General features: G+C 43.1%; 1 long non-coding RNA gene across 1 annotated transcript; it reads right to left on the reverse strand.

Annotated features, from left to right (window-relative positions):
• Positions 1-1689: 1689 nt before the first annotated feature.
• On the reverse strand, positions 1690-13983 carry LOC115077040. The gene is made up of 3 exons (XR_003852938.1): positions 13916-13983; positions 2779-2922; positions 1690-2041 (listed from the first exon to the last, which is right to left on the reverse strand). It is a non-coding gene; the product is annotated as an uncharacterized LOC115077040 (long non-coding RNA).
• Between the last annotated feature and the right edge of the window lie 2066 nt (positions 13984-16049).

Consider the following 16049-nt stretch of genomic DNA (forward strand, 5'->3'; position numbering starts at 1 on the left):
GAATGCCTGTGGCATGACTCTGCTTGGTCATTACGGCATGTTTGTCTTGATCATATTGTAAGTTGCATGGAGCAGGGACTTCTTTCTCATGGGTATCTGTATGCTGCTGCGTGTCTTTAGAAGCACTTTAGAAAAAAAAAAGTGGTAGCATGCAAATGTCTCATGCATATTCGTTGTGGCTATCCAGGAAATCAGGTTAGTTAGGTGTTCCTCCATAACAGTTAAAGCAAAAAACGATGAGGGGGTGATGGTACAAAGGAACACTAATTTCAGCTGCACTGGATTCATCTTGGATTGTTTAAATCAGTTTTTAAGTCTGATCTTTAACTAAAATCAGTATTTACAATGGGGTCAGGAGTTAAGTAGCAAGAATATAGTAGGCTGTAACACTCAAAAGCCCCAGTGGTCGTCTTTATGGTAATAGAACTGTTGCAGTACTAGTCCCACTAGTATATCACATCGATTTATGTTATTTATTCAATCAATCAATTTTACTGCTCATCCTAACATAAGTGCCCAGAATGGATCACAATAAGGACATTCATAATACCAAGTACATTACAACATAGAAAATGTAACCGTAGACAGCTAATAACCCAGACTCAGCTTATGTCTCCCCCTCCACTAGGAATTTGGAAATAAATGTTTGAAGATGCCTTCTAAATTGTTTCAGCACCCCCTCGACGCAGCTTTACAGATAAATTATTACACAACCGTGGAGCCTCACAGTAGAACGCATGGGCTTGGACCCTTGCCTGTTTTTAAATCTCATGCTCATACCCTGCTGACTGAGACCGACGTGCACAAATTGGCTGGTATGACGAGGAGTTATGTGCCCATACAATGACATGACCTTACAGGCACACAGCCTCGTTTGTCTTCATCTCTGCTGCTTCCCTGCCTGGAAGTTACATTTTAAACTATTTGTAAGGATGTAGTTTCTTGTTCCAGTAAAGTACATTGAAACTGTTCTCTCTCCCCTCTGCACTTCTTGAAAGAGGGATAAAGCTCTGCAGCCTTCGATCAGCTGGTTTATGAGTAGGAAGCCCAGTGATGGAAGCCAGCAGGGCAAAGCAGTTTGTAAAGCTGTGGGGTGCACCTAATGCTAGGGACTGGTGATTTATTTACGGGAGGATGAAGCTCAGAAGACGAGGTCAGCCACAGGAACAGAGGAGCGAGTCGGCCTTACTATTAGCAACGTATGGCATTCCAGCACAAGTCATTCTTCTGCCTCCCGACAAGTCTCAGTTAAAATTAAAGTATCTGCTGGCAGTTTGGGAACTCTTGATGACCCTTGACCAGAAAAGGCCTTTGTGGCAAATGACTAAAATCTCACTAGCACTTGATCCTAACCTTTGGCTATTTGGGAGAAAGGTACCAAATATAGAGGATACAGATAGTACCCATGGGTTATTGCTTGCAAAAATTACAACAGGCCATACTGGGTCAGACCAAGGGTCCATCAAGCCCAGCATCCTGTGTCCAGCAGTGGCCAATGCAGGCCATAAGAACCTGGCAAGTAAATTTAGGTTTATATTCTGCTTTTCGCACTTTTTCAGCACTTCAAAGCGGATTACATTCAGGTACTGTAGGTATTTCCCTATCCCCAGAGGGCTTACAATCTAAGTTTGTACCTGAGGCAATGGAGGGTAAAGTGACTTGCCCAAGGTCACAAGGAGCGACAGAAGGACTCAAACCCTGGCCTCCTGGTTCATAGCCCACTGCTCTAACCACTAAGCTACTCTTAGGCAAGAAAACCATATTGCAGACTTGGAGAACTCCCACACCACCGCCTGTTGAAATTTGGTTTCAAAAGCTGATACGATTGTATACCCATGAATTTCTCTCAGCCAAACAACACTCTTTTAAATGATTAACCTCAGTCCTGCAAAGGTGGGACCCAGTAGCAGACCATTTATCCCCAAAGATTCGAGCTGACTTGAACAGTGTCATAATCTTGTAGTGTGGCAGATGAGTGACCGGCGATTAAGAGGCAGCATGGCTAATTGTAGAGAGGATGCTAGACAGGCAAATCCATCTCCTGGAGGGTGGGGAGGGAGGGAGGGTAAGAAAGAAAAAAAAAACCAGAGGGTCAGACAGACATCGTTTGGCCCTGGCTATGCCACCTATTCTTCACCTAACCGCTATACTGAGGGAGGGCTTGATGGCAGGCCCAATGCCCCCTCAGTCAGCACCTCCCAAAAGGTTTTTGTAAAGATCCATGGTTATTGTTCTAGCGCAAGGATTGGTTTAAGGTGTTATTGTTCTTACCGTTTTAATATGTTCACTACACAAGGAGGATGCTATAGTTATACCCGCATCTATGTAACCGTCAAGCAGGGGTGGACTGAATCTGTTATCTGATGATGTATTTTGTGTCATGACTCTCTCCAATAAAAATGATTAAAAAAAAAAAAAAGCCCCAAAATGCAGTTCCAGGGAGTCCCTCCACTTTCTCACCACGTCTCAATGTTACTTACAGTTCATAAACGAAATTCCTACCTAGCCTAGACGGAGCGTCCAATGATCCCACTCCGTTCCGCTTTCTATTTAAGGAGCAGAGCAAGCTCAGCACGATCGCCACTAACCTCCTGCTCATCCCTTCCTTTCGCTTACTATGACTATACCCTTGACCATGCTTAGTCATATAATTGCCAATCATCTTTCTAAGTAATTAGGTATGCGATCATTACAGTGCTATTTCCATACTTATTAGACTGGCATTAGGAAATCTGCTATTCATAAAACCCCACTTCCATAAGATGCTAAAGAATGTACCTTCTTGAGATTTCAAGTCTTGGTCTTTCGAAGTCCAGTGTGGCTGATGGAGACTTCAAGGGATTCTGTCTCTCTCTCCAGGACCCCCGACCCCCCCTGAGACTTCAGCCCGCTCGCTGGCATCTCACAGGATCCTGTTGGCTACTGCAGTGATGTCCAATTACAAAAACAGAAGAAACAGTAAACCTAGAGGTATACAAAAGGGCCTAATAATGAAGTCCGGAGCCTTGCAGGCCCCAGACCTCACATGGGGATGAGCTGTTGAGCTGGAAACCATGTTACATAATACCAGCATACGTTCAAGCTCCGGTGAAGCAAAATCATGCTCTAAAAATAATGCATAGCATGGTGAAATAGAAAACGTTCCCCCACAGGAGCCCAGAGAATGAGGCATAAATAATCCCCTTTCTATTCAGTCTATTATCTGACAACACAGGCAGCCTGCAGAGGGGTTTTCATTATAAACAAAACATTCTTTGCTGCTAAACAAGTCAATGGCTACTAGTATGGATACAGATTTCTACAAAGAACAAATCTAGTGTGTTAAGATCCTCAGACAATGGATGAACATGAAGGACGATTGCCTTTAATCAAGTCTAAAAATGTGTCTATAATTAGTGTTGAAAACAGTCCATCTAACCCAAACAACAACGGTCATACCACAGAAGAAGAAAGAAAAGGACCAATCTGCATCCATGCACTGCCAGAGGTAATACACAATCTGTGGTCTTCTCCTTCTCTCCTCCACTAGAGTCCCTTTGTGTCTATCCCAGGCAGGCTCGAATTCCATCACTGTTTTAACTCCTATCACCTCCGCTGGAAGTCTCTTCTGGGTATCCGCCATTATCTCAGCAAAAAGAGATTTCCTCGCATTTCTTTTGCATTTTCCTCCCTTCAATTTTGTTTGATGACCTCATGAGCTTTTCATTCCAGGGAGAATGCTTCCTTCTATTAGATACGTACATGTCTGTCCCATCTCCCCCTTTCCTTCTGGAGTATATCTTTGGATCCCACCAATTTGGTGTCTCTCCTTTGAATTGCCTCTGCCTTGTCATTGTCCTTTTGTAGACATGGTCTCCAGGGCTGAACACAGTTCTCAGGGTGGAGTCTTCCCAGAGAACTGTGGAACGGTGATCTTACTTCCCTCAAGCTAGTGAAAAGAAAGAGATGGGGACTTTATCACTGTTTCTCTCCAGAGCAATTTCATGGAAAAGATTGGGATAAGGTCACTGATACAGCTAGCACAACTTAAGCCCTGCAGCAATGCCGGCAGGCAGTCCTGAGTAAGCTCTGATGAAACGTGTTTCAACAGGAGTGGACTATTTGCTCCTCAAGGGCCACAGGCTATCAGGGTGACCAAATATGCAAATTAACCTGCTTCTTAGTCTAAAGGCAGGTGATAGCTAAAGCCAGAAGAATACTGGGCTGCATGGAGAGGAATAACCAGTAAGAAAAAGGAGGCGATAACTGATAATACCCTTGTACAGATCATTGGTGAAGCTTCACCTTGAGTACTGTGTTCAGTTCTGTAGACCACATCTCAAAAAGGATAGAGACAGGACTGAGGCAGTCCACATAAAAGCAACCAAAAGGGTGTGGGGTCTATAATCAGAAAACCTAGGAAGAGAGGCTGAAAGATCTAAATATGTATATCCTGGGGGAGAGGAGGTCCTCGGCAGATATGGTGCAGACATTCAGATATCTGAAAGGCTTTAATGATGCACAAACATCAGACCTTTTCCCTTGGAAAGGAACCTGTACAACTTGGGGTCCTGATATGAAATTGCAGATCCAACATCAGTAAATATATCTTCATGTAGAGGCTACTGAATATCTGGAATGCCCTTCAAGAGATGGTGAGTACAAAAACAGTAAAGGAAGTCAAAAGGGCATGGGATAAACACTGCGGATCCTTATACACTGGAGGTGGAATGAAGAGTGCATGGGGGTAACCTGCATGGAGCGGTAGTTACCACCATGGGAAACTTGCTGGGCAGACTGGATGGACCATTTGGTCTTTTCCTGCCAAGATTACTAAGTTACTACGTTAACTCTGTCTTATGCAAAGTGTTTGAGATCCTGAAAAAAACCCCCCAATTCCACCCCTTCTTACATAACTTGAACAACTGAGCTCCAAGTTCTAAATAAGCCCGACTCTCCCTCCCATTCTACCCCCCTCCCCCTCTGCTGGTTACTAAATTTTTGTACTCTGCAAAAAAATCTCTCCCCTCACGTCATCGGCCCTTCTCCCAAATCTTCTGAATGTGACCAGTCAGAACGGAGGAGGCAGCTACCCTGGGGCTGAAAGCAGCAGCACAGCCCTCCAGAGCCTTTAGGCTTAAAATCTCAGGCCAAAAACTGCAACGGCACAATCCTATATTTTTTTTGTAAAAGCAGCTGAATTAGAGCTGCTCTCAGTTTTGAAGCTTAGTTTACAGAAGATCTTTTTCACATTAAATGTGGCGGCGACGCTGGGGCCGCTAAAGACAATAATTAGAAACTCTCTGCGAGGTAACTCATTAGTGCAGTCTTCTTGATGGACATCTCTGCAGCACTGCGCCGTGTTCCAGGTGACAGCACTCATGGTGCAGGAAGGCTGCAGAACAGCTGGATCCGTGCAGAACCGTGTCTGCACAATTTCTACTATTACCAGCAAGCTCCTGCTTCATCCTCCATTGTGTGCAGGCTCATTTAGTCCTGGATGGTTGTGTTTATGTTTGGATGTTTAACCTGCCTTTCCAAGTGATGGGCAGCTTACAACATTATTGAAATTCAGCTGCAACATGTTTTTCAACTTTGAGAAGCCTGGTATGTAAATAAAAGCCTTCTGTTTTATAACTATTTAACCTGACAGGCAACAGAGCTTCTCCGTTACAGACACAGCTTGCATTAGGAGAGCGCTCCCCCTGCGTCAGAGGGCAAAACGAGTTGAGGAAGGAGTCGCTGCGTTTTGGGCCAGGTACCACTGCAAACTGCTCCTTTCCTGGACTCACTTGTGCAGGGACTGTCAGAGCTCCCTGGAGACATGGCAGCTGCATGCAGTCTTCCTCCACCAGTAGCTCAGGTTTCTGTCTGTGTGCGAGGGGGCCCTCTCTCCTCTGTGCCATCTTGTGTCAACAGGAGCCGGCTACTTCCATTTTCTGACCCCTCTCAGTGGTTTACATTTTGCTCTGCATTTTTTTCTCTGCAAAAATGCAAAACCAAACAATACCATGAGCTCCAAATGTGGACTGGAAGGGGGCAACATGACCCTAAGATTTATTATAAAAATGTATAAACTACCAATCAAATTTCTAAATGATATACATCCAAATGTACATAAAAGCTCAACATAAAACAGGCAGAAACAGGAATATAAAACTAAAAAAAAACCATGTGGACGCTGTTTGTGGAAGAAGTACAACAGATGAAAAAGATGGAAAAAAAAAGGTGTCTGAAGAGTTTCTCTCTTCTAAAATCTGTAATATTTGTGACAGGAGGCTTTTGGTATCCTGCTTCCAGCAGAGGCCGGTTTCGATTAAGCTGAAAGGCCAAAGGGGTAGGAGGTTTGATATTAAAAGAATCTGGGATCGGTCAGTAACTTATTAACGAGAAGGTGGCAGGGGATCTGGGAATCCGTAATGAGGAAGCACAAATTCTCAGAGGAAGGGGTGAAGGTCCATTCTTGGCCTATCATCCTCTCACCAAACTCTAGCGTAACACTGGCGACACTGCAGGTTACAGGCTCAGGGAGAAATGCTGTTTTTACAATACAATTGCATGAAAGAAAGAGCCTGGGATTGCTCTTCCAGCCGAAAATGTTACAGCTTTGAAAAACTGTCATGTTGCTTGGTTCCGACGCTGCTGGGGGAAAATATCTGTGGGATGTATTTTTAGAGAGAGATCAAAGCAAGCTAAATAAAACAAAATACCGTAGAAACACTGGAAATATGACAACACTAGATGCTGCAGCAGAAAACAGAGCAACCGTAGGCAGGAAATCCCACTTTGTATGCGACATACAAAAATGAGCTCTCACTGTAACATTAAGCACTCCAGCTGTTTACACACTAAGCCCCTGCTTGAGGAAGCAGAGATTATATATAGATACAGATGTACAGATAAAGTCACAGGCTTAAGAACGGCAGCCTTGTGGGCCTCTCCGAGATTTTAATAATGTTGGAGGAACGTTACATTAGAAAGGTCATCCTCGCAGTGCAGCTTTCCTGGAGGCATCCTCGTTCTGCGGGAGCCAAACTGGCAGTGCTAATTAGCCTCTTCATTTGCACACGGTTATGGGTTAGTGTCTTCCTATCTCTTCCAGCAGGGGGTAGTGTTTTCTTAACAGAGGTTTTTTTTTTCTCAAAACTTGCATGCGAGGGGCCTGGCTGACATGGTTCATATTTTCCCTCTCTCACATGGAGCCTCACATTCTAGGCCCAGGGGTCCCGAAGCTCGGTCCTTGAGGGATGCAACCCAGTCAGGGTTTCAGGATTGTCACAATGAATATACACGAGATCTATTTGCCTACAATGGAAGAGTGCAGCAGTGCACCATTTATTTTCATATATACTGTATATGTAGACCTCCTCCCAATGAGGCTACAAAGTGGTGTACAACATGTAAGTATCCATACATGAGTGTGCCACTTGCCCAAGGAGATAAGATTTATTAAAAGGCTCCTGTACACTAGCTTATCTTACCAGATATACCACCCCACCACCAGGCCACAGGTAGCACAAGTAGCCCAAAAACATAGAATAAGTCAGGCAAGCTCCCAGCCGCAAGCCAGCCTCCCCCCTCGGGGACAGACCGAACGGACCGAGTAAGGACTGCCCACTCGACGACCTCACTTCCGGCGCCCAGAGCTCCTTCTTAAAGAGGGTCGCAGGCGCCCCCGCGCCTGGCGTCGCTAGCCAAAGGGGCCTGCCCCTTATTGTGCAGCCCTGAGGTGAAGCCCCCTAGCAACTCCCATCAAAAGCCCATCGCTGACAAAATTATTTCCACTTCAGAAGCGACCTTGAAGATGTATAAAGTCAACCAGAGCTCCACTCCACACAGACAAAACAGTGAGTACTCACCACCTTTCTATTCAATCGTATACACCATACATAATAAATACAATCTGCTCAAACAGACAACCATCCCCAGCATTACTGAACAAGACAACACTTCAAAATCACCACCTCAAAAGTCAATCCTATTAAAGATACTTACCCCAGAGAACATAAAAGCACGCACCATGTCACATCCTTCTCTCCCAAAAAAAAAATTGGCTGCAACCATATACCACCATCATAATAACAACCACCATTTGATTCACATTCCTACCCTAGACATTCTTCAAAAAATGTCTCTCCTCATCTTCCTGCTCATTAATGCACAATCTCTAACAAAAAAATTCATGCTGATCTCCGACCTACTACATAATCAAAAACCTGACTTCATAGCAATAACCGAAACCTGGTTGAAAAAAACTGACACAGTAATAGCTAACCAAATACCCAACAACTACGACCTCTTCTCAATACCCAGAACGAGGAGGAGGAATAATGCTAATAATTAAGAAGAAATTCACCATGAAATTAATCCCACATGCACTACCACCACAATACGAAGTAGCCCTCTTTGACTCTCCAAATCTATAAATATGTCTAGTGTACTGCCCCCCAGGAATTCTTGAAATTGAATTTTTCACAGCCAATATCAACCATAAGAAACCCACTATAATACTCGGAGATTTCAATCTTCATGCTGATGAGAAACAACCATCACATTCATGCCAAACACTTATTGATGTACTCTCCGCCCTGAACTTTTCACTAGCAATACATGAACCTACCCATAAAGCTGGACATACACTAGACCTAGTATTCACCAACGACACCCACTTAATGCAACACCCTAGTATCCTGTTCACCTATCCCCTGGTCGGATCAATTCCTCCTAAACTGCCAAACTGGAATCCTCACCAAAAACCTTATAAATGAAACACCCACCACCAGCTTCAAATTCAGATCACCCTTCCCAATAGAGGAACTCCAAAAAGAACTTGAAAAGCAACTCCCCAACATTGATCTCTCAAACACCAACAACGCTACACAATCCTGGATACAAATAACCTCAGAAGTAGCTAACTTCATCAACCCAGAAAAAACTAAACGTCTCAACCCCAACCGAGCCATCAACAACCCATGGTACAATAAACAATTGAAAGATACCAAACTCATTCCAAGAATAAAAAGAAAAAGATTGGCGTAAAACAAAATCCCAGACAACCCTTGCTAATTACCGCATATACCTCGCATACTATAAGAACATATTAAACAAAACCAAGCAAGAGCACTACAGTAAAAAAAATTCAAAAATTTTCCTACAACCCCAAAACACTATTTGACATAGTCAGTAAACTAATCTCTGATAATAACCCAACTGCAGCCCTCACAAATACCAACTTAAGCCAGGAACTAGCCAACTTCTTCAAACAAAAAATCTACAAAATTACAGAAAGCTTAAATATCCTACTTCAAACAAAAATCACTCCACACAGTAAAGACACAGCACCTTGGTCTACCTTTGATCACGTCTCCAGCACAGATGTAGAGAATTAATTAAAACCCTAAAACCCGCCAACCACGATCTTGACACAATCCCTACTCATACCCTAAAAGAAATTGCACAAACCATCTCTCCAACAATATCAAATATCATCAACAAATCACTGGAAGAAGGAACCCTACCTGACATCCTCAAAATAGCCACAATTAAACCCATCCTTAAAAAAAAAGAATCTAAATCCATCTGAACTCAACAACTACCGACCAATTTCCAACTTATCATTTCTCACCAAACTAATTGAAAAAGCAGTTCTCAAGCAACTGAATCATCATCTAGAAATGAATGACATCCTCTTCCCCATTCAACATGGATTCCGCAAAAATTTCAGTACAGAGACCCTACTCCTCACCCTCTCAGATACAATTATAAAGGGCTTTGACAAAAGCCAAAGCTTCCTCCTTATCCTACTTGACCTATCAGCAGCCTTTGACACTGTTGACCACAAAAACCTAATCAGTAGACTCTCTGACATAGGCCTCACAGATTCTACTCTGAGATGGTTCAAATCCTTCCTAAACAACCGATCTTTTCAAGTGAACATCAACACCACCAAATCAGAACCAACCACACTAGAAACAGGAGTCCCGCAGGGATCAGCTTTGTCAGCCATACTATTCAACATCTACCTCATACTCTCTGCCAACTCCTCTCAAGCCTCAACATTGCTTACTTTATGTATGCTGACAACATTCAACTCTTAATTCCAATCACTGACACACTTGAAAAACCCCTCAAAATATCAACAAATTACCTAAACTCCATCAAACAACTCCTAAACAACATGAAACTCTGCCTAAACATGGATAAAACAGAATACATCCTACTAGAACTGAAATCCACAATAAACATAACATCGAAAAACAATGTCAATGACAATTCTACCATCAAACTAAATGACAAAGTGAAAGATCTCGGGATCTGGATAGACCCTGAACTCAATTTCAAAAAGCACATCTCCATGAAGATAAAAGATTCAACAAACTTCTTGTTCTAAAACGTCTAAAACCCCTGCTAAATCCCCAAGACTTTAGAACCATTCTTCAATCATTAATATTCACGAGTCTCGATTACTGTAACTCAATTCTACTAGGCCTTCCCAAATCAACCTTGTGTCCACTACAAATTCTACAGAATGCAACAGCAAGAATATTAACCAGCCAGAAGAACACAGAGCACATCACACTGACACTACCGAGCTTTTGATGGGGGTTGCTAGGGGGCTACCCATTGAAAAACGAATTGAGTTTAAAGTTCTCACCATACTACACAAGTCAATTTATGGAAAGGAAATAAACTGGCTAAACACAATCCAATTACACATTCCTAAACGCAACACGAGATCATCCAACAAAGCTTTACTAGCAATTCCCACAACCACCACTGCCAGACTTATCTCAGTATGGGACAGAGCATTCACCCTAGCTGGACCTTGCCTATGGAATACCCTACCTGAAAACATACGGAAACAAAGCAACATAAAACTATTCAGAAAGATCGTAAAAACCTGGCTCTTCGAACAAATGTACAGAGACGGCATAGGATAAAATTCTCCTATCCGAATACTATACTATCACAGCTCCTCCGTCTCCAACCCCTTTCTAATAACGGTCTTCCCTACTCAACTCAACCTAATTCAAGACTTTCTACAAATTATCGAAGCTTCCCAACCTTCACAGATAAATGCATTATGCTAGAATCTTTATCCTGATTGCTGTCACGACTTCCCCTCAATATCCGATTTATTGTCATTTGCGATTTATTGTCATTTGCGTCCACCCCTTGTTTTCTGTTCTCTCCCTTCCCTCCCACCTCCCCCCATATCTCTCACTTTCAAACCTCACCCTTGTAGATATGCTTTTATCATGTAAATATACTATTATCATGTAAATATACTATTATCATGCACAGAGTTTCTAACCTAAACAACTGTTCACATTTCTCCTGTTATAATGTATACACTTTTTTACCCTGTTTGATGTAAACTGTTATCATCGCTGTAAACCGTTGTGAAGGCTTGTTCCAAACAACGGTATATAAAAACAGACAAATAAAGTCTTTCTAGTTTTCGCTGTTTGGCTGTCCATAGTCTGCTGCTTCCTTCATACCAGTGATAAAGTACAATCCCTATACAGTCGCTCCCTATTTGACAGCATGCAGAACCACACCATGGGTCCTAAGATCAGGCACCTCACCCCCAGGATCTCTAAGTCCAGACCAGGCAGTAGGTAATGCAGATACCTTGGCTGCCCGACAAAGGTTCAGGAAGCCAATAGTTATGAGGAATCAGATGTACTGGCTACACTCCAGAGCGTTCCCTCCCGTGTTCCCACTTGATGAGCACCAAACTCAAGATCACAAGAAGTGTTTCCTGAGCCCGGGCTCTTCCATCACACTCACCACTAGGCTGCTTAAAGTGAGAATCACTAAGAACTGTCCCTGTCTCATCATCCTTTACATTTCCTGATACAGGATGGAAGTTCAAGTCTTTAAAAAGAGAAAAAAATGTTTAATATGATTTCATATTAGAGAACCTCACATGGCATAGATGTAAGTTTCCAGTAATAATTTTCAACAATTAATCCAGACTTCCCAGGATCCCTCTCTATTCAATAATTTCTCAACATTTACCCAAACTCAGCCCTACAGGTACAAGAACATTACAAACACACCTTGCAAACCTAGATAATATGTGCAATTATAATAGCAAAGGTGCTCATATCATTTCTATCTGAATAAGCAAGCAATGTTGACTTTTCATTAAAATGCTTTAAGGTAAAGCACAAGAAAAAAAAATGGTTGTTTTCCTACGAAGAATGATGGTTGACGCTTCCTCATTCTACACAATTCCCAGGGTCTTGAGCAGCAAGGCAAAAAAGCCCACATGCATTTTTATAAACAGCGCTGCTTTTTTTTTTTTATTCAGCCAAGCAGTGCAAGAATTTCAATAGACCTTCCCCTGGAGTGGTGCGTTAGCTGCATCTCATAGTTAGTCATCAGACAGAGAGCAGCGAGAGGCCGGAACCAAGCAGTCAGTCATCTCTCACGCCCGAAAGCTCACATCTGAACACGGTTCCTGAGTTTATGCATCACGGAGTTAGACATTACTTTAAGTTCTGCCCAGACCAAAGATATTCAGTCTGAGCATTCAGAGGGATGTGTTTACGTGTCTATTTTGTGTACTTATGGGATGGAACTTCAGTAAATCTCTAAAGCTGAAAGGAAGGTCAGTGACTTCTTCTTTTCTGCTTGCTTAATGACTATAAATAAAATGGATACACCATAAGAGACTTAACATGTATTGCAGGCATTATATATATAGAAAACCTATGCGGCCTGCAGCTCATATTTTTTGTTGCTAAGATGCTAACAAATCCAATCAGAATCACCTCTTTAATATGGCCATGACTATCCCATCTTTCATGCAAGAGTAAGATCCCTCCTGTTTAAGTGTGCTTGGCGCGCGGTGGAGCATCCAGTGAGCTTGGTCAATGTCTGGCACTGTGTTGAACTAATTAAAAGGTTCAGATTTCAAGGCATAAAGACTTTTACTATTCCATGCCCAGGATCTGCATACAGACCTTTCTACAAAGAGCAAGAAGAAGCAGGACACCACCTGCACACACATAGCTTAGGACAGTTTGGCTTTCAGTACCGTGGAGCATCTTCAGGTAAGAGAGAAACAATTCCAAGGCCAGTGACAGCGTTCTTAAAAAAAAAAAAAAATTTAAAGTTAAAGGTTAACATTCAGGCCTAGCTCAGAAGTGATTATATATCAAGCCTGCCCACTTTCTTTCATTCCTCTTGTATTCTGGAATATTTGGGGTTTTTTTTTTTAATGATTCTTTGGCTGTGTTCCTTTGTTTCCAGTTCAATTGGAAAAGCACCTGTTGGGTCCAGAGCACCATGACCCTTCATTTGTAACTACCCAGGTTTCCATGTTCCCCCACCCAATACCTAGCCTGACCAGTCTAGTTGCCAGAGATCACGACATCGTCAGATCTCCGTATACACATATTGACCGTTAGTGCGACTGATGCTCAAAGGGCAAATCCTACCCTCCTAGTGCCTCATTTTACTCTGCTGCCAGTTGGCTACAATCACTTTGCACCTTCACCCCCTTCCATCATAAAGATCAGCCAACAAAATGGGAAGCCAAAAGGGAGCATTTACCATAGAAGGAAATTCTCAAGCACAAGGGGACATCGAATGAAGGGGAGGGAAGGAAAGACCAAAACACGTTTTCATTGAGATGGAGGTGGAACAGACTTCCAGAAGAGGTTATAGGAGCTGAAAAAAAAATCTCTGAACTCAATCATGACGGAAAGAGATAGTCGCAAAGGGCCCTTAGAGGGAGAAGACCACAACCTGTCCAGCACCTGTGACAAGACACTAGGCAGATCCAAATGAAAGAAGACGTGGATCATGGTTTCCCTTTTCTGCATTACTTGTGGCAGACTCCTGCAATCATTTCCATCATAAAAAAATCTATTTATACTAGTATCATCCAGGTAGGGGAAGGGGGAAATTAGTGCTAACTCACCGCACAACAGGTGATCCATAAAGCAGCACTTGCAAGATGGGTTATTTTCAAATCTTGCTGTTAATAAGAATATATGCGAGGTCCTAAAATGAAAGCAAGCTGGGAGAAGCATGAAAAAATAAAAGCCATTCACTGATACAACACCTCAGTTTTCTGCTTGCTAATTAGCATGCTGCTGGTTTATATTTGTGGGACCCTTTCGCATAATGACAGGCCCGTTGGCTGATGTTAAATTCAGATTTCACATCCATGCCTGAAAGATCCTGCAGTCTCAGTTCTTTTCAATGTTTGCCATTCTTAGCCATGATCAGGGGCTCGATACAGATAAGCATGAAATAAATGAATAATCTGAAGGTCCCCTCGTTCACGAGACACCCAGCACAACTCATGATGTTTCTCTCGCTCCCTTTCTTCATGGCTTAGAGAAATACTGGGTTTTTTTTTCCTGCTATCAAACATTCATACTTCCAGCATATTTTAAAAAGCAACACTGTAGGCTGTTAATACAATGAGTATCAGTTTCATGGCCACAGAGGATGAGCTGCCTTTACAGAGAAGGGAAGGAAAATCACAGTTTGAGTCCAACATTGTTTTATCTTGTGAGGTAAAATGGTCTTTTCTAATATGACGCCCAGCAAGTTTGAAACAGGCCCTGGATTTCAATAATTTGACTATTACTTCAGACAAAAGTCATTTGGTCTCTGGGCTTCTTTCATGTAAAACTAACTCTGATCCAACGGTGTGTATATATATATATATACACACTAGAGATGTGAATCGGAACCAGAATCGGTTCGGATTTCAGTTCCGATTCACATCTCTAATATACACACAGCTGTAAAGTACGGGTCTCGAACAGGAAGCTCCATGTCTAACTGTATGAACATTTTATTACATTACTTAGCTGAAAAAAACCAGAGAAGATACATGAATCATTTCTACGCTCTTCAGAACAGTGAGAGATACAGCTACATTAAAAACCCCCCAGGAAGTTAAATGGACCAGCCTAGGCTATAGAGGAGGGTCATGGTACATTGAGGGACAAAATAGTTAACACCAGGTTCTGAAAAAAAAACCACAGCCTGCATTTCCGGTGACAGCAGGAAATAATGGTGCTCGTCACTTTTCTGAAGCAGTGCAGGGACAGAAGACGAGGTGCTTGGGGAGAAGATAAGAAGGAAAAGCCAATGGACATGCAAGTGACACACACCTTCCACTCTCCTTGTGATTGGCCAACGTGATGAGGGGGGGGGGGGGGGGGGGATGTCCAGACCTTAAGGGCAGACAATGTACAATGGCCTCCCACTGGGAATCTACTAGAAGATGAGGAAAAAGCTGAAACACTTAACCTTTGGATAACAGAAGAGCTTAGTGCCTTAGAAGCTGAGATGCTGTATGTGATCAATAAAAACAAAAGGCTAGGCAGGCTAAAATCTTTCAGCTTTAATATTTATATACATAGGTCCTGAGTCGCTGAAGCTTTCTCCCCATGGGTGCACCCACCCGAGGGGAGTGGTGCGAGAACAACAAGAGAAGGACCTATACCAAGTTAGGCCAGCTAAGTAAAGTTCCCTATGACGGAAGAAGCACAAGAGCGGCAAAGTCTCCTTAGGCCCAGCTTACATAGGCCTCAGCTGCTGTTGCCTCCGAGACTGCTAGCATACCCCCGCCTCGGCTTCTGAAACACCCACCCCCGGGGACATGTGCAGAGACTGAACCACTGTGTGCTCAGAGTTCCTGTTGCCATATGGCCCCTCCCCCCCCTTACCTTGGAAACGTGCCCAGGAGGCGGCATCAGAGATCATGAGCATGCAGCAGCTCACAGCCTGATCCATGGCGTCCCAGGATCACAGTGAGGAAGAGAGAGGATAGCATCAGCGAGGAGCCAGGGGGTGCCACAGGGAGGGGGGCAGGGAAGATGGCAGCAAACTATTTTACCAGCCCTTGCTGCTTGTCACCTGGGTGGTGGCAGTCCTGAGAAGAGACTATAACAGTGCACATTCAGGCAGCCCAAGTTTGGAATATGCACGTGAAGGAACCGGGGGTGGGGCGTGCAAGTTACAGGGTGCACCCCACCAACCCACCCCTATTAAAAAAAAAAAAAAAATAATAGAAGAGTTAACAAGATTAGAGC

This window comes from Rhinatrema bivittatum, chromosome 15 (assembly GCF_901001135.1).
Source record: "Rhinatrema bivittatum chromosome 15, aRhiBiv1.1, whole genome shotgun sequence".
NCBI lineage: Eukaryota > Metazoa > Chordata > Amphibia > Gymnophiona > Rhinatrematidae > Rhinatrema > Rhinatrema bivittatum.